Genomic DNA, 20,475 nt, shown 5'->3' on the forward strand with positions numbered 1-20,475 from the left:
ACAGCCACTGGAAGTCCATCTCCAGTTGGAGGGGAAGCAGAAGAAGTCCCCACCATCCGAGCTGGCGCAGGCAGCGCTGTCCAAGCTGCACGAACTAGGTGGGCATCTTCACGGATAGGTCTGTCCTCCCATCCAGTGGCTCGGCGGCCGCAGCCTGCATAGTGCCGGCAGCTGAAACGACCATACAGTGCCGACTCCCATTTGCTGCACACAGTGGCAGAGCTGGCTGGCGTCTACCTGGCAGCTGACTTCCTTACGGAGCACCCACCGCAGGTCCACGTGGCCATCTTCTCAGACTCTTGCCTGGCTCTTCAAGGATTACTCGAACCCGATGGAGCTGGAGTCACCGTCACCCTGCTCCTAGCTAAGCCCTCTGCTATCCAGAGGAGTGGTATCCCCCTCTGGCCCCACTGGCTGCCCTCACACGTAGGGATAGCCGGAAATGAAGAGGCGGATGCTGCAGCCAAAGCAGCCCACTATGCTCCCGTTGCTGTAGCCGCTGCGGTAGCCGCATCCGACTATACACGACACCGGCTGCTCAAACTGCTGACCACAGCCCACCCAGATGCGCGAGTGACTAGCAGCAAGCCACCCCAGTTCCTCCCCGAGAAGGGACTTACGACACGAGAGCAGGTACTCCTCTTGCGCCTGAGCATACGAAGCGTTTGGCCTGCCACCCGAAACTTCGGCGTAGGGAGCCTGTAGGAGATGTGGCTCCCCTGAAACCTTAGAACACATCCTGTGCCACTGTCCATGACTATTTCATTTCATTTATTTCGTCCTTAAAGGCCTGGGGTCATGACATAAGGAGGGGCTACAATTCGTGCAGAACAACGCATAATAGAAAACAAGCACACTGAACACAAGCACTGCAAACGTGGAGGGCTAAACGACGTAAATAAATATAAAGAAGGGATTAGTAGGAAAATGGCAATATACAGAAAACAACACATGTGCGGCAATGTGCACAGATCAGAGTCAATGTGTGATACATGGTAAAGTCAGCGAAATATTCACGCGTTCTGGAGATGAGTGATCAGTTATGCGCAAAATGATTTCCGATCGCTGCACAAGACTATGTCGTTTGGTAGGGTATTCCAGAGGATTATTGCAGGATTATTGAGAGGACTAGCCTCTCAACGACAAGAGACGACAGCCGCATACGGCCGCTTCGGCCTTCCAGCCAACACCGTAGACCTTCGCCTCCCCCGCTATCTCCGGTCGCAGCCCTGCAAGCCTTCCTCGAATTTGCTACTCCGGCCGGACTTGCCCCCTTGTAGCCGATCCCCACGGCCATCTACTCCTTGTGGTGTCCTGCCGTGACATGTTGCTGCAGCTGACCCTTCCCACAACCTACTTCCTTCCCCTCCTTACCTCTATTTTCTCTCCATCTCTCCCCCTCCACCTGTTGCTGAGCTGTGCTCCCCCACGGGTAGCAGGAAATAGCATCTTTTCTCCTTCCTGCGAATCACTATATATATATTGTTAGGAATGGCCGTACGGGGTGGCAACGTGCCAGCTATTTCAGCCCGCTGCACGTGTTCCAATCCAACCAGACGGGGCGCACTTCAGAGAACTGCGAATAACCGGCAGCCACGTGGTGCGGGGTCAGCTCAGGAATGTGCTACCCGCCAGCGCCACCCTTGACAGAGCAGAGTTCTACGAAGCCCCCCTGACGTCGGCTCCGGACCTTTACACCTGTGTGTGTGTGCAACACGAGTATGTGAGCCCGCCTCCTCCAAAAGGGCGGGTCATCTTCGGTGACGTCGAACGGTGACGTCGAACGATGACTGGACGGACGTTTCCGTTCGCTTGGAATCAAGGGGGGGGGGACGAGAGCTTATAAGCAGCGATTTTCGGCTGCTAGAGGGTGCTCGTTGTCGTGCTCGTCGTAGTGAGCTGTGTGCTCGTTGTCATGCTCGAAATATACTAGTGAGCTGTGTGCTCGTAAGCTGTTTGCTGTATGCGTCGTCTTGCGGGCACCATTTGGGAGTCACGCTAGACTGTCGATGTATGTCTTGTTTTAAATGTAAATCCTGAAAATGAACCCTGCTCGCCTAGTCCTTTCGCCCCAAGGTCCTCCCTGCAACTACGACCGCTCCAATCCCAATAACTGGTGGCAGCGGTGGGATTGGCCTACGGCTCGTAAATAGGCCTACGACTCAGAGACAGCAACGGCAGCTGACGGACGTTGGCACATGGTGACCGACCGGTATCCTGATCAAGTTGGAAGCGACGTGAGATTGACCACCTCTTGCAACTGACTGGGTACGGCGGCATTCCTGTAATCCTGCACACCAAACGTGCGAGTAGCCGCTGCTCATGTCTCCAATATTGAGGACGTGTCAGGCAGCAGCCGGGATTGAGGCGAAATGCGAGAGGCCCGTGAAGAGATTCCTCGTTGGTGTTCCATAATTCTCCTCGCACGGGCGCGGTATGTTGCAGCAGTCGCGGGGCGCTTTTTTCGTTGCGGGGTGCTTCGGTAATCGCGACGATAGATTTTTGTTTCACAAGTACTGCTCCATGAGGGCACATGTAACGGCTAACAGAGGTCTCTGGAGAGCAGGTGACATTACAAGTATTCCCGTTGCCGCTTTGGTACCCTGGAGGCGCCGTCAGTAATACGAAATAATGACACGTTGTTACAACTAGTAAATAAAATTTAATAAACAAATGCAATCACACAGAGGCGCCAAGTTCTGCATGGGGCAGCGCTACCGCGCCCGCGCGAGAATCACGACACGCCAACGAGGAATTTACCGGCCCACGTACAACAACGATCAAAGTGCACGTTAAACATCCCCAGGCGACCTCAATAAAGTTATCTGCAGCCATCCACTACGACCTCCCTCATAGGTTTAGTCGCTTCGGGACGTTAAAAACGTTAATCACCACAAACCAAATCAATACATGCGGGCGTACATTCGAAGCTAAACGACTGCATCCGTAAGTCATACTGAGCCTTGCAAAAACGTCGAGAATGTGCTAACTTCTGGTGGAGCTCAAAACATAGCATGAATAAAGTCGCTTTTATGTCACAGGCCAGCTACACTTTCGTACACTTTCGCCGCTAGACGAAACTACATGAAACAGAGAGCACGATCGAAAAAAAGTCAACTTCAACGCGCTAAAAGGACGCACAGCATGAACACATACACTTTTTCGAAGCGGCTGGCGCGATTTAGGCTTGTGATGGTTGGGGTCGGGCATGAAATAAATGGTAGCTGGCCCATGCCGTCGTCGAACTTATCCACGGTGAGGGCGTTGTTGAAGGGAAAGACTGCTTCTCATCGAGAACGAGCAATACGGGATTTATTTACAGTATCTACATGAGAACGTTACAGTTCATCAGTGTAACATGACTAAAAGAGGAATGCACTCTCAGCAGCCGCACAACAGCTGCTTATAAACACTCTGTCCTCCCTAGATCCCTAGGTGAGGGAAAAACGGCGGTTCAACCTGCTACCAATTCGGAGCGTTCGAAGTCATCGTAGCCGACCCGCATTTTGGGGGGTAGGTTTACACACACAATTCCGCACAGGTTTGACTGACCACGCCGAAGTGAGTGGGCACACTCAGCTGACGAGAGTGTGCGTGCTTGAACGCAAAGCGGTCTCGCAGCGTCTGTCCTTGGCAGATGAATGGGGACGCAGCGGTCTTCTTGGTTTGACGTTAGAGCCTCCTTACCCACGTCATCATTTCCTATGATACCGCCATGGCCTGGTATCTACCGAAAAGTGATTTCGCGGCCTTTTTTCGCTGAAATGATGCATGAGTTCAGCGACTGCGCGCGTCAGTTGATCGTGAGTTCCATGTCGGAGAAATGACTGTATACATTGTAAGGCCGGCCTTGAATTGCAGAAGACTGCCCATTTTTCAGGACTCTCTGTGTGATCACATGAAGCGCACCATGCACGGAGTGCCGCGAGCTCTGCAGCGGTAGACGCAGTGATAGGGAAGTCTTGAACCGTTGCGTTCTCGTTGTTGGCATACCTACAGCGCCACTGGAACAGGTTCTTGTAGTTGAGCCATTAGTATAGACGTGTGTTCAGTCGCTATATTTCCCGTACAAGAGGAGTAAAGTAAGTTGCTTGAGAGCTGATGACGGCAAGTTCCACTTTTTCTGAAGTCCTGGGATTGTGAGGTTTACAAGAGTACGGCTCACACACCATGGAGGAATCGAATGTCCTGCAGCAGGTGCGTACTGTGAAGTTAGAGAGGCACGGTGCGCGGAGACAGTTATACTGAACGTCGTGTGCGGCGTTTCTGAAGGGAGACTTGCGAGGTGGTAGGAAGGCGTCGACGTGAAGTGTCATATGTGCGCACGCATTGCTTCCATGGTAATGTGCGTTCCGATAGTGCAATCTTTAGCGATTGCAATAACTTATGTCGATGATGCGCTCTGCAGTAGACCAAGGCATATCCTGCTGGCTTGGGCTTGGATACCTTGGACTGCATTCAGGTTAGTTCTGCAGGTGTCGGAGATGACCGATAGGTTATACCGCAGGAATACAATGAAGACGACCTTGCACAGTTGCAGCATAGAGGGTACTTACACTTCCCAGGTCTTTCCTGCTAGGAACCTAAACATATGGCAAATTACTGTCAGGCGTTTTCTAACATAATTCACATGAGGGGTCCACGAGAGATTTAGGTCAATGACCACCCCCAAAAAATCTGTGACTTGTTCTATTCGAGATAAGCTGTCCGGCGACCGATATCACGTATGGAGACATTGGTTTCCTGGTAAATGCCACCACTGCAGACTTTTAATTCACATGATAAATCAAGCCCTTATTCCCGAAAGCAAGCTGATGTTAAAGAACCCGCTTTCTGAAGCGGCGCGCGAATCTGAAGTCGCGTCACACCCGACGCCCGATTACATATGTCGTCGGCATAGATGGAGAGCCGCACGGTGCATGGAAGGATGTCGGCGAGTCCAACGAGTGTTAAATTGGAGAGCGTTGGCCTCAGTACTCCATCCTGAGGGACCCAACGGTTACTGTAATGCTGGGAGGTTGGGCCATCCTCGGTAAGTATGCAAAATGATCTCCTTTGTAGGCAGCTACTAATGCAGAAGTAGATCATGCCGCCAAGTCCTACTGCCTCTAACCTGCTGACGATGGCTTCGTGTGCTGCGTTTTCATATGCTCCCTTAAATCCAGAAACATGACTTGATGAGAAGGTAGCGCGATGACTTTGTTATCACAAGGCACGCCTTCAGCGTGTCGCGCTTTTTTTCCGCTAATGTACATAGCGCACGGTCACATGACCACAATTCAGGGCCCGCAATTTGTTGTCTTTCAACTAAATTCCAACCATGATGTCTTTTCTCTTTTTTTCTTGCGAATGTGTTTCGGATTTTATCGAAGTAGACTGAATCGCCACCCACCCCTACCCATAATACATGCTATTTTAATTTCTTTTTCTTTTTTTTTGAAGCCAGACATGCAATTTTGGTGATGCTGGCCATTCTGTTTCTCATTTACAAATATGTGACTTGTTAGTAACTTCCAACTAACGACTTGTTTAATTATGTAGTTTCCTACTGAAATGCTTTTCGAACTGGAGTGTTCATTACACCGCTTAGTTAATGTCCTTTGCCTGGTTGTCAGCAACGCATGCCAACTGCGTTTTGTGAGCAACTTCTACAGCCGTGCGCCGCTCTAAAAAAAAAAAAAAAAAAAAAAAAAAAAAAAAAAAAAAAAAAAAAACCCCACTTTACTAGTATACTCCGGCGCCGATTGCCGATCACATTTCGCACTCAATCCTGCAAGATAACTTTTCTTGAGCGAATGTTTGCATAACGCTTCAGGTCCGCCACTTTGTTTCCCGAAAAAGGAATGTAAAGTTCCGTTCGAATGAGGTGCTCCATTTAACAGTGGTCCGTACTGTAACTGTATGACCTCAACCAACTCCCTACTTTAGCGTGCACGCGCGACGTTTCCTTCGGTGGCGATATGACGCAGATGCTGCGGCACGTTATCCAAGGCCATGTTATTTCGTAGCGCTTTCTTCTTTTTCATCGATCACATTTCGTCCTGCTGCGGTCTTGGTGGTAGAGGCAGCGAGGTGACGTGCGAACATGGAATAATAAAACTTCTCTAGCCATTGACAAAGGTCGTTGGAAAAACAAGGCAATCGTTACTCGCCATGTCATGTAGGCAGACGATAGCTCTAGCTGTCATCACGGTATACGTCCTACGGATACAGAGAGGGGAGCTACCGGTCCCCCCCCCATCCCCCCCCCCCCCCGATCCTCCGTTGACGTGCTTGCCCTCCTGCATCTTCCTCGAGGTCTGCTCCTGCGCCCAATACATGCCGTGGATGGAGAGAGCGGAAATATCACGTTGGAGAGTGAACAGAAGAACGAATGCGCAGCTGGAAAAATAAAGCGCACTTCGCTCGCAAAATGTCAGCACGGCGCTTTGCTCGACTGTTATTTATTTCCGAGCTTAAACGTCTGCCTCCGTGGCGCAATCGGCTAGCGCGTTCGGCTGTTAACCGAAAGGTTGGAGGTTCGAGCCCTCCCGGGGGCGACAATGAATTCTTTTACTAATGACGTTGCGGTAATTTTTTCTTTTTCTTTTTTTTACGGGCACTCTTGATGTAGATAGTCGCGCTGGTAACCAAAGATGTTTGAAGCAGTTGCCCTGCGAGATTAAGTTGTGATTTCATTTTCTCGGGACGGCGGCTCATACCTCGCCCAAGCTGAGTTGTACAACAATGTGGATTGTCACTCTTCGCGAATTAGCGTTCTGCACGCTTTCTGTATTCCGAAAAAAAAAAAAAGAACAAATTTTTCACTTGAGACACGCGGCGTTAAAAAGAAAAATATTTTTGCTAACACTATACGCTCTGCGTTCTCGAAATGTCAAAAAGATGCCTCTTCACTGTCTCTCATAAAACACCTGACGCCATGGCGAGTACGCAGAGACACCAGCTGACCCGAGATGTGCGAAAGTTCATACTAACGGCATAGCGATGACAAAAATGTTAAAACAGCAGGCTGTATATTGTCGACTAACACACGGTTAAGATATGTAGATGGTGAGGTATACAAAAAAAACACCTATTACTGCTATAGAGTGAAAGCCGCAAACTAAAGATTGAAAGAAGAATGGCTTAAATAGGTTCTGGAAGTCTAAACAGAGAAACTGCAAAAGAATGTGAATGACAGGCAGAAAAATAACAATGAAAACAGCGATACCTGTTTATAGTGAGTATACTAGCGGAGGAAGGACTAAAATTCTGAAAACGTATGCCGTTCTGTTCCATTTTACACGCCTTAATATACAGCAAGAATAATCGTCTGCATCAATAGAAACATTATACGCATGCCTTTATCTATCTTATGTTACGTCACTTGTATCGCCTTTCTATGGCTTGTATACAATCCCATAATCTGTTCATATATATTGACGCATTGTTCTAAATGCTTAGTACCAAAACTAACGCAGTTAAATATTTATTTATTTATTTATTTATTCATTCATTCATTTATTGTACAGCGCCATGAGCGTGTAGGGCTGTGCAAATGCGTCATTTGTTATAGCCCAATGTGAAAATAGAGCAAAATGACACGGCAAGCGTCTACTCGGCCACACAATCTCTGTTTTGACAGTTTCTTGGTGCTTTCTAAACGGCGGTCATATTTCATACTGCCGAAAAATTTTACATTGGTGTTAAACCACCCACGTGCCTAATGCCACATTTACATCTAATCTTGCACTAGTAACAAACACCAGCATTCCTGTATAATAGAGAGAGGAAGTAAAAGAACGAACGGTAGTCACATTAACGAGAGCTGAGCCCGATTGGCTACCCTACACTAGGGGATGGGAAAAAGGGAGTGAAAGAGTACGAAAAGAAGAGAAAGTCCGCTGTGAATATCGGCGACGTAGCAACACTTTTGTGTTCTATATCACTGACGGTCACTCAGTCCATATTACAGACGGCCACTCAATCCGGTAGCTTTGAAAAATTGCATAAGCGCTTTTGTGACATTTTGTAGCTGCCATATGCGAAGCCATGGTCCCAAGATCTTGTTCAAGGTGAATGGTTTTATATCGAACTGATTTAGGGCTGTGCAGAGGTGATGTCTTTCATTTTACGAAGATGGGCAGTATTACAGTAGGTGTTCTAACCTGCTGACGCGCGTTCTGAAGGACCAGAATAAAGTTTCATTATACCAAGTTATTATTATTATTATTATTATCGGAAATGCCACCAGTTCACAATGAATGACGACATTAAAGTCTTGTAAATCTTACAAGTTATTTTTACAGCTAGCAACTGTATTTGAAACCACTCTAACGATTTCATTGGTCCTCTCATAACGTTTCGGCTTCTTTTCTCCCAGGAATTCAACGGTGCTGACTGCACTTGTATTTGCTTTGTAACACAACACAGCTTGATGTGCTACAAAACTGAATTTTGGTTGTTACCATTGCCGCGGCTCGTGAAATTACATACTCTGTTCTAAACCACGTGCTGTTACCTTGTAATCCTATTTTATATTTGGACTTGCTCGGCCTCTGAACAGGCCGCCGAATTTGACCGCCAACCTGGCGCTTTTGCCGTCGATCGAAAAGCGCTAAGTACCAACAGCTTCCTCCTGGCCGTCACCGGGTAAAAAAGCCACGCCGTGGGAATTTGGCTGATCAACGACCTCGCTCGCTATACAACCGGATGTTGCCATTTTGGCGTAAATTGTGGCAATGCTCCAGTGTGACTGTGATGGCGCCGCGTTGCGATCCTCACGACGACAGTTTCGTCTTCAAAGAAAAACTCACGCAGGTCACATGTTGAAATCTATGCGACGGAAGCTCAAGTAAAGCGGTTAATTGAATGATTTACAGCTTCAACATCAACTTCAACTTTATAAATTCTTCTAGCATACACTGGAAACGTCCTCCTGGGCTAAAAGCTGCCGTAAGCAGCCCGGCTAGACCCAGGAGGCGTTGCTGTAGATGACAGCGCGATAATAGGCAGTACTTTGTAACGTAAACACTAAACAAACTAAAACACTTCAACACGTACCAAAGTTAAACAAAATCAATTTTAACATTTTTTTATATAAGCCTTTTCACAAAATAACTGTCATGCAATACAGAAACAGACAACGTTCAAGGATATCTCTGATAAGGTTAAGAAAAAAATAAAAGGTGTTCATAGAATTAGAATCGTTACACATTAATATGTATGAATATACATGTTTACAAGTGAACAAAATACATCTTCAATTCCCTGCAAGAGAAATGAGCAGTGTGAACATAATTATTAAAGATTTTTGGCAAATTCTGTCTAATGGATTATAATTTGTATTCAGTGCAAAAGCCTGGTACATGCTAAGGATCAGGGTCTCTGAGATGTACTGGTATATTACGGCACTGCAGGGTCGCTATTGATGTAAGCCAATTTCGTAACTCTTCCTTTGCAAAATAAAATATATGTAAAACACGATATTCGTAGCATCGATCTACCCATATAAATTGGTATTTCTGTGTCAAACCTTTTGTCTTCGATCGGGAATCGGCATTGGCAATGTGAGTCGGAGCGCCTGTTTAATGGAATTATTTTATTCATGTTGGTTTGTGTTGGGGTCCCCTGTACTAAACTACAATAATTAAACTGAGACGTGAGCAATGCATGACAAGTTTGTATGTTGATTTTTACCGGCATGAGAGCTCTACAGAGAGAACTGTTACTACGAAGTTGATTAATATGAGCGTCCCAATTTAAATGACATGAAAAAAGTATACCAAGTATTTTGTGTTCGTTAACTAGCTCAACATATTCATCTAAATGAGTTATCGAGTGTTCCAGTTTAAAACATTTATTTCTAGCACAAAAAGGAACAGCTTTCGTCTGAGCAGGATTAATTTTGATCGCATTGGACTGTGACCACCCAGACAGTTTGCATTACACCTAATAATTAGTTCGTTTGCATCCTTTCCAGTAAAGAGTAAAGTGCCATCATCTGCATGTACAAAGGAATTAACTGTAGCATCGATATAAGTCATTAACATATAGGTTAAATAATAGTGGGCCCGAAACACTTCCTTGTGGCACTTCCAAGTGACCAGAAAGAAGATTGGACGTTATCAATACATACACATTGAGTCCTATATTTAAAGTATGATTTCATCAAGGCGATCGCATACACAATACGTATGCGTGCGATTTCACAATCACACGCATACTTTTCTCCTACCAACGACTGGTGAGTGCACCACGTCGCATAGCGTGTGCGTACGCGCTGTTCCCATTATAGGCCAATGACGCAGGACAGAAACGGGTCACATGATAGCGAACCTTATACTACTTTCTTTCGCGTCGCACTTATCTCAGCCCCCGTGCATCTGTCCTCGCCATTCTTCCGTCGACAAACATCAAGCATCGTCTTCGTCACGTGACATCACCGCAGCAACGTCGGTCGGACGGTTGCAGGCGGTGTTGGCCTCTGGCAGACCGGCAATTGCTCCGTCTATTCGTATCTATTCCGGTTCAGGAATCGGCTACCACGTGCCTATGTGTCACCTAGATGTGCGAGCAGGAGGCATGATATCCCCTTACGAGCTATTCTCGGCCCCTTCGGGGAACATTATCTGTTCCAAACAGGTATACGTTTGGAAATCCTCTTGTTTGCAGGTTGTCAGATAGAGTCCTCCTTTCGATACTGAAGCGCCTCAGAGACTGCATTCGCATAAACTACTCCTGTTAACAGTCCATGGAATTATTCTTTTGACCTGTGAGGTGCATAAACATACAAGTTTGCACGAGATTAAACGTTGCATAGGATGATGAATAAACACACCTGTTCGCGTACCATTTAGCTTTATAGCAATAAATTAGGTGATTCGTGCGAAGGCTTCGATTCACATTATAGCTACGAACACGCCCGTTGTGCTATGTCTCAATTCCTCGTTCCTTTCGTGTGATCTCCCGCTTAAAAATAATTATGACATTAACACATGGCTACAATTCAGAGGGGCTCTCTTTAGGTTCAGTGCACGTTGTTGGCTTCCACATGCGGTCTCTTCACGTAACGGACTCCTAATTTCCCCTGGTATACTTCTGTGTTCGACGTGAGCGAAATTCGAACGGGTCGGTGTTTTGCCGCTTTTGGGAGCGAAAACTGTGCCAGCACACGTGCACGCCCCCCCCCCCTCCACCACCAAAAAAAAGAAAGAAGACATCATTCGCGAGCATTTTTTTTTTTAGCTTCGCAGTCAGCGGACGGCGAAAAACTACTTTACTGGAGTGCTGTGTCAACAGCCTAATTTCGAACATTTAATGCGAAAGCACTACTATAGTCTACCAACCTTGATTTCACCTCTGTCTTTGTAAAGCCTCTTCATAAGCGCCTATTTTCCAGCGCTATTCGCGTGTAATCTCTTCTTTTCGCACATACGCCCTCATGCATAAGTGTGAATAACTATGGAAAGTGAATCGGGATCGTCGTCGAAGGTGTCCAAAGTGACTCGTCGCGCCAAGCGTAGCGAAAAACAACGAGCTCAGCGAAGGAGGTAGTGTGCATGAGTAAACCGACAAAGATGATGGGGCCTATCGATTGCGACTGCAGCAACAAAGAAGACAATTGACGGAGTTGAAACATACCATCAAAACTGCCCAAGAACGACAGAGGCGATTGGAGAATGACAGATTGCACAATAGTGGCAGGCGCGCTGACGAAACGGATGAACCGCGACATGCGCGACTAGCTGCGGACGTTGCATAAAAACAACGGAAGGCCGAGGAACGTCTGTCTTTTGCAACGGCTGCGACGGCCATCTTCAAGCGGTACTTGATTGACAATCCGTTTGGCTTTACGCGTTCTGTTGTGACAGACTTTGACACGAGAAGGACATGGGACTGCATCATGGGCCCCATGTACGCGACCTTGGTCTTGGCCTTTCCCTACGTTGAAGAATTCTCTTAGTGTAAGGTGTGCAGAACGTGTAAAACTTCGCTCGCCCAAACTAACGTGTCTTTGCAGTCTGTCAGCAATGGGTAAAAATATCCGCCTAAGCTTCTCCTCCTCACTCAGATCAGCTGTATAGCGACGCGCATGATATTCCCTCGCATACCCTACCTGCAAGGGCGAAGCCTGCTCTACAACACTGGCCAGTACGGCGTGAAACCACAAAACGGTCGTTGTGGAAGCCTGCAAGCCTCCTCCTCTGTCCACTGAGTAACCCGGTACGCATTATGCAACCCAGTGTGCATGACTAAGCGTATCGTGTGCGCAATAAATCGACAGTTGTACAACGAGTCACTGCAAAGGATTTAATATGCAACCGACCAAACAACGGCCTAGCGATGCCTAACTTGGTGCAAGAAAATGGCTAATTTGATCCGAGGAAATGTGCTTTCGTACGATTTTCCGTGGTTGGTGCAGCCTAACCGTCTGTAACTTTTTTCTTTCATTTCTCTGGATTGAATCTGAATCAATTTATGGCGTTTAACCTTCTGTGTGTCAACACACAGGCAATATGGGACGGCGTAATGGGGGCTTTGTCCGGATCAATTTCGATCACTTACAGCTGTAGATCTTGTATACATAAGTCTAAATACATAAGGAGATTTGCTACTTTATTTCATTGTAGAGCTCTTCGTCGCAGGTGCTGTGAACAACTCGTGTTGAAGATAGGAGAAACGTACCATCATATGATTGCGAAAGGACACGACGTCGTGTTTCAGTGGCTGCCAGGTCATTGCGGCATCTCTCTCAGCGACCTCACCGACGAAGCTGCTATGAAAGCCCACGAAGGGACAAACCTTGTTTCTGTAGCTTTATTGAGGCATGAAGCAGCCCAAAACTGAAGCGAGCTAGTGCACCGTATGACATCGGAGATGTGACACGCACCTGAATTCACCTAGCATCAATTGCATTCTCTCGCCTTATCATTGACCGCCTAGGCCCACCGATCCCACTGCATCAAGTATGGCGTCATGAAGAACGTTGTCTTAGGCTCCCTTTATATCTAAGAACATTGCGACAGATAATCTCTTGCACGTGTTTTCATGTTGAACATAGGTTACCAGATCGATAACGTTGTCGATAGAATATCGGTGACGTCCAAAGCCAGCCATGTCGTCTGGGTAGATTTCGTAGTGTTCGAGCACGGCCGGTCTCTAGGGGAGCGCGCGCTTTCCTTCTTACGGCCTTCGCATTCGCTGCGGAAGCAATGGGAGTTTTTCTCCAAGAGTTACGCCTTTCGCCGCCGCCAGGGGCGCGACGACCCTACTGCTAGGGACCGCTCTCTGCCCGCCTGCTTCTGCGGCGGCGGGCGGTGATCGCCTGGTTTCGTGCTGTTTTTCCGCTGCATCTTGTTCAACGATTCACCGAAACGAAAGAAAACAAAAAGTAAATGATTTATCTACATGTCAGCCAATAAGTTCACACGTGAACGGAGTTTTCATAGAAAACTTCGAACCATAGACACATCAAAGGTCCTATCACTCTCGTTCCTGAAAGGTATGCCGAAGGTCGTATTTCGGTCAATTTCTTGCATGTCTCATAGTCCATACCGAAGTTAAGTGCTGGTAGAGAATTTAGTTAATGCGAAGGTTAACGGAATGGTTTATGGGGGTTTAACGTCCCAAAGCGACTCGGGCTATGAGGGACGCCAATGTGAAGGGCTCCAGAAATTTCGACCACCTGGCGTTCTTCAACGTTCACAGACACTGCACAGTACACGGGCCTCTAGAATTTCGCCTTCATAGAAATGGCTCAGTAGCTTAGCTCTCCAACCACTGAGCCATCGCGGCGGATTAATATAAGTTTCAATGCCGCCATATTCATTGCTTTCTTTTTCTCGCCACATTGTCAGGAATAGGGGGTATCGTCTCCTGGCTCTGCTACCTGACGACGCCATTGTCGCCGCTGCTTCCGCGAACGGCATTCCTCGCAGCTGCGTGTCGAATTATGTCTCGAATTCCGACTCATCCGCCATTACGCTGGTTTTATAAGAATCCTCCCAAGGTCCGAATTCGCCGATCTTAACAATGTGCAGAAAAGCCTGCCAACTTGACTTCCCTCTTATGCGCGAAGCGCAAACGCCACTGTTGGTCTGCCCTGCTTTTTGCACAAATGTTCTGGAAATACTTCAAATCCTCATTCAGCCACAGCTTGAAAACTCGCCTTTGCTCAGCTGTTCAGAAGGAACCGACAACAGCCATGCCATGAGGTCTGCTTCTTTGATATCTGAAAAATTTCTCAGAATACTTCTTGTTAACTACACCAAGAAAGTCACCGACAGGAACGAGAAGCCAGCTAATTATGTGCATAAACCATCCAGGAAGCTTTTCAGACTGTGAACTTTTCTTCTTTTTGTTTGGCGCTCTTCTCACTTCCACAACGTTGTTCATGCCATTTTCTTTGATGGGAAGTTGTTGATCACTCATGTACTAAACCGACTGAATCTGCAATAGATGTGCGTCAGTCGCGATGCTATAGATATGTAGAGTGTTTCAGCCAACTGATATGTTCTGAACGTAAAACATATTGAAGTTATGGATCTGAGCGCACCGCATTGGCCACCTTGAATTTAGCTGTGAATACATTTGTTTTCGTTTCTCTGAATCCGTCCAGCGTCATGAATTCATGCTAAATCCGCTTTCGTGCAAAACAAAAACGGCAGCGCTTGAGATCACGCGGGACGGACTTGGAGCGGGCGCGCGTTCTCCTTCCGCGTGAACGGCGGTCGCAGCGGCGGAGCAGTGGGGCAGTAGCGACCCCACCGCGGTGCGGTGGGAGGCGGAAACAGACCCCATTGCGAAGGCCGTAAGAAGAGAAGCGCGCGCACCCCTCGAGACCGGCCGTGGTTCGAGGTACCACTCAAGTCTGGCGAGGATCATTCGCTCCATAAACTTCCCAACGCAACTTGCCAGTGCAATTGGTCGATATGAGGTGATCTCTAAGGGGGATTTGCCAGGCTTAAAGAGGCGGTACGAGGCGGCAGATCTTCCAATCTTGTGGAACCTTGCCGTCCTGCCAGGACTCGTTATTAGAGACTTTTAGCGTGTCCGGTATTCGGGCAAGCGCGGGCGGTTTTCCGGTTTAGCGGGGGCGTCAACGTGAGCGGCCAGATTGGTGGCGCCAGCTGGTGGCGCAAAGCTCAACCACACAAACACAGAGCTAATTACTATATTCTGCTTAGCTGCTGGCGTAAATTTTCGACAGCGGCGTAATCGTGTTCACAATTACGCCGCTGCCAAAAATTTGCACGAGTGGCGAAGCGGGATATGGTGAGTTAATGCAGTTTTAGCTATGCGTTTGCCTGGTTGAGCTCTACAACACCAGGCGGCTTCACCGCTCACGTTTACGCCCCGACCATCCGGTAATCCGCCCAAACCTCTCCCGTTTACCGGAATAGCGTACAAGCTAAAAGTCTCTATTATAGATATTAGGGAGCGCATTTCGTGCCCATTAACCAAGGTGACATAGTATACGGTAAGATATGTCATCCGGGCCAGGCGACGACGACCGATTACATAGGGTGAGCGCCGCGTCAAGCTCTTGCGTTGTGAATGGTCCATGCCTGAATCTCTCGAGTCTAGAATATGGTTCAATGTAAGCAAACCTGTTCAAGTTGGCTGACCCGCAGTAATAGCACAGAAGTCTTCCGCCACATCAATGTCTTGTCGGCGCTGGAATAGCGTTAGGGCTTTAAACGGAAAGCGCTGTTCCGGAACAGAACGTAGACTTCGCACAGTTCTTCATATTTAAGATAGCGGTTTGCAGGTATCTTGTGACTCAGAACATTTCGACCACCGCTGTGCCTCTGTAGTTTTATTAATACGGCGTTGTATCTTCTTTTGCATTCGCAGGGCTGTCCTTAAATCCTGAATTGACTTAGTGCGTCGGTATCTTCTTTCAGCATGACGGCCAATCGCATGAAGCCGCTCCAATTCCAGGTCGAATTCAGAATATCTTGGAGAACACGTGAGAGTGCGCGTGGCCGTCTGTGCCGTTTTCTTGATGGCTTGTTGAAGTCCACAAGAGAGGCCTTTCTGACAAGCGTCCTCAATCTAAGATATAAAAATAGTCCAATCTATTATTCGTATCGTTGGATTGACAACCATTCGCCTTGAGCAAGATCTTAGGACAGTGCCCTCACATATCGCAGCTACGGAAGTCTACAAGAGCGCTGCTGCAATATATCGTTAGACACGCAGTTATTTACATTGGCGCGGAGTCTATTTGTTAACACTGATGCTGGCCTAACCTCGCAATATTACACGCACCATGGAGTTCCGCAAGGAGGTGTCTTGAGTCCCACGCTCTTCAACTTTGTACTCATTGGTCTCGTGGAACGACTGCAGAACACGGTCAAAGTATCAACGTATGCCGACGACATGTGCGTCTGGGCATCTGGTGTGACACGGCCGCAGGTACGCGCAAGGCTTCAAAAAGCTGCGATGTTAAAATCGATGTACCTAAATGAGCAAGGCCTGAAGATATCGCCAGAAAAATGCGCATTGGTCGCGTTTAGCCGAAAGCCAATGAGAGCATACGATGTCTCTATTGACGGTCAAAGTATACCTTATGTGAGGACGCACCGATTCTTAGGCGTAATCATCGATCGTGACCTCGGCTGGAGTCCTCACGTGGCCTACCTAAAGAAGCGCCTAACGGATGTTTTCAATGTGTTCAAGTTTCTTGGAGGAAAAGCCTGGGGTACGTCAGTACATGCAGTGATGCAACTATACAGGACGCTCTTTCTGGGGTATTTTCGATACAGCTTGCCTGAGCTGGCCAACATCTCCAGAACTACTATCCGTACACTCGAAAGTGTCCAGGCTCAGGGACTTAGAGTGTGTCTTTCGCCATGCTCGTCAACAGCTGAAACAATTGCGATTGCTCGCGACTTCCCAGCCAAGACCCATATAGTCATGGAAGTGCTCAGAGCACAATTAATAGACTGGTCGAGCCCCTGCCCACCATCTAGCCTTACTACAAGAGGATCGGCCACGTGCCTCCTTTTGTCAGACAATCCTGTCCTATTGTGCATACCTTCCATCACGTTATACAGCTCCAGTGAGAGTTCAGTTTCCCCCATGGTGCTTGGCTCGAGCAAAAGTTCGAATAATGGTACCAGGAATGCGAACAAAAGCACCACCCTCGTCTCCAGCACTGAAGCAGCTTTCACTGCTCTTGCTGTACGCGACATACAACGAGCATCATCATCTATATACTGACGCTTCAACCACGGAGAATGGGTCTGCAGGATCGGTGATTTTTCCTGCAAAAACCTCCACCATAAAGATTTGGCTATCTCACCAGACTACATCGACTGCCGCGGAGCTCGCTTTTATTCGTTGGCCACTTTGCGTAAATTCTGATGAACTGCCCAAAAAAAGGCGCGTGTTCAGCGACTCCAAGGCTGCTTGCTCTTCATTGTTTCGTTTCTGCCTTACGCCGCAGACCCCACGAACAACTAGTTCTAGAAATCAGACTGCTGCTTCACCCCTTCGTTGAGCAAAGACACGACATCACATTGCAGTGGATTCCAAACCACTGTGGCATAATGGGCAATGAACATGCCGATGCAGCAGCACGATCTGTGCATGAGGAGGGATTGCAAGACTCCATACCATTCTCAACAACAGACGCAGCAATGAAAACGCATGTGCTTGCAAATGAAGCCATAAGATCTTTATGGAACACACCAAGCTTGAAGCACACACGTCTGCACCGACTGGACCCGTCCCTTCGACTCCGACCCCCATCTGGATTCTATCGACTCGAAGCAGTACTTTGCCGACTGGCTTCGTGTCGCTTTCCAAGGTCTTTGCCTTCCTAGTCGGTATGGACGAGAGGGCGGCTTGCAGTCACTGCGGCGGCGAGGAGACTATAGAACACGTACTTTGCCACTGTCGTCGATACAGCGCGCACCGGCTGTCGTTAGCGGCCGTGTTGGCACGCCTTGATGACAGGCCACTTTCGCAACAGACAGTCTTGGAATGTCAACATGAACTGTCATCGCACCGAAAGTCGGTCAAGGCTTTGTTGATGTTTTTACGTGGTAGTGGCCTATTAGAAAGGCTATAATGATCCTGTCCTTTTATTTCACGCCTTTCTTTTTGTCCCCGTATTTCTTTCCGTCTTTACTTCCCCTTTCCCTCACCCTAGTGCAGGGAAGCAAACCGGAGGCTCTAACTCTACCTAACCTCCCTGCCCTCACTGCGGCTGTTACCTGTGCTTCTGCGAAGTGAGGAAACAATGCTCTGCAGCTTACGCCTAGGCGTTGCATCCACCGAAGCATACACTAGTTTGATTGCCATGGCTAAAAGCGCTGCGTGCAATGCCTGCGGTATCTAGGAGACTATAGAACACCTCCTGTGCTACTGCCCATCTTTTGAAAATGAAAGTCATGGCCTGTGCACAGCTCTAAATCAGTTCGATAGAAAACCTTGAACAAGATCTTGGGACCGTGGCCTCGCATATCGCAGATACAAAAGCCGCAAGAGCGCTGATATAATTTTTGGAAGCTGCCGGATTGAGTGACTGTCTGTGATACGGACTGAGTGACCGTCATTGATATAGAGCACGAAACTGTTTCTACGTCACCGACATTTACATTGGACTTTCTCTTCGTAATCTTTCACTCCCTTTTTCCAATCCCCCAGTGTAGAGTAGCCAACAGGGCCCTCTCCTGGTTAATCTCATTACCTTTCATTAATTTTCTTCCTGTATATATCATACACGAATGCTGGTTTTTGTTGCTAGTGCAGGATTAGATGGAAATGTGGCATTAGGCAGGTGGGTGATATAACACCAACGTTAAATTTTTCGCCAGTATGAAATACGACCGCCGTTTTGAAAGGATTAAGAAACTGTCAAAAGAGAGATTGTGTGGCTGAGTAGGCCCCTGCTGCATGACATTGCGCCCTATTTTCTCTCGGAGTCGGAAAATTCTGTGACCCGCCGTGGTTGCTCAGTGACTGTGTTGTTAGGCTGCTAAGCACGCGGTCGCGGGATCGAATCCTGGCCACGACGGCCGCATTTTGATGGGGGTGAAAGGCAAGAACACCCGTGTACTTAGATTTATGTGCACGTTAAAGAACCCCAGGTGGTCTAAATTATTGCGGAGTCCCGCACTGCGGCGTGCCTCATATCAGCAAGTGGTTTTGGTCTGCAAAACCCCATAATCTAAAATTCTGCGCTTTTCTTGCAAATATGTGACCTTAAAGGACGGCATATATTACCAGGCTGCTTCTGCCAGGCTGTTTCGTTACCAGATAATCGGCAGAAACAGCTCACAGCGAAGAGCCACTACCCTGGAAGCGCGATTAAAAAGACCGGTTTTGACCCCGCAATTACATAATGCAGTGACAATGCTGCCACCTCCAGGTTAATCTCGCGGCTAATAGCGTCGGCACGTGGCCTTTGAGAGTGCAGTCACGCATTAGTACAGCGCTACACGCCGATGGAGCACTTCAATCAATCAATCAATCAATCAATCAATCAATCAATCAATCAATCAATCAATCAATCAATCAATCAATCAATCAATCAATCAATCAATCAATCAATCAATCAATCAATCAATCTTAATCTGTATACCTTTTGGTACTAAACATTTGGAATAATGCGTCAAAATATGAACCGATTATAATATTGCGTACAAGCCATAGAAAGGAGATACAAGTGACGCCACATAAAAGAGACACAGCCATGCGCAGAATGTTCTCTATTCATCCAGATGAATAGTCTTGCTGTGCACTATAACGTGTACAAATATAACAGAGCGACACGTTTTTTTAAAAATTTTAGTCCTTCCTCAGCTAGTGCTCACTTTAAAGAGGTATCGCTGTTTCCTATGTTACTTTTCTGAGTGTCATTCTAAATCCATTGCAATTTCTCTGTACACATCCAATACCTATTCAGCCCATTCTTCTTTTATTCTTTAGTTACGTCTTTCACCCTATAACCACAACAGGAGTGTGTTTTTTATACGTTAACATCCACATATCTTACACCGCGTCTTAGTCGACAACATGCAGCAGGCTGTTTTTAATGTCTTCGTCATCAGTATGCCGTTACTATGAACTTTCGCGACCCTGATGTCAGCCCGTGTGTCTGCGTACTCACCATGGCGTCAGGTGTTTTATGAGAGACACCTCCTCGACGTTCCGGGAACGCAGAGCGTTGTAGTGTTAGCAAAATTATTTTTCTTTTTAACGCTGCGTGTCTCACGTGAAAAAAATTCATCTTTTTTTTTTGGAATACAGAAAGCGCGCAGAACGCTAACTCGCAAAGAGTGACAATCTGCGTTGTTGTACAACTCAGCTTGGGCGAGGTATGAGCCGCCGTTCCGAGAAAATGAAATCACAACTTCATCTCGCAGGGCGACTGTTTCAAACATCTTTGGTTACCAGCGCGACTTTCTACATCAAGAGTGCCCGTAAAAAAAAGAAAAAAGAAAAGGTTACCGCAACGTTATTAGTAAAAGAATTCATTGT

General features: G+C 47.4%; 1 non-coding gene across 1 annotated transcript; it reads left to right on the forward strand.

Annotated features, from left to right (window-relative positions):
- Positions 1-6,465: 6,465 nt before the first annotated feature.
- Positions 6,466-6,539, forward strand: TRNAN-GUU (transfer RNA asparagine (anticodon GUU)). Its single transcript has one exon. It is a non-coding gene; the product is annotated as a tRNA-Asn (tRNA).
- Positions 6,540-20,475: the final 13,936 nt, after the last annotated feature.

Source organism: Dermacentor andersoni, chromosome 1 (genome assembly GCF_023375885.2).
Source record: "Dermacentor andersoni chromosome 1, qqDerAnde1_hic_scaffold, whole genome shotgun sequence".
In the NCBI taxonomy this organism is placed as follows: domain Eukaryota; kingdom Metazoa; phylum Arthropoda; class Arachnida; order Ixodida; family Ixodidae; genus Dermacentor; species Dermacentor andersoni.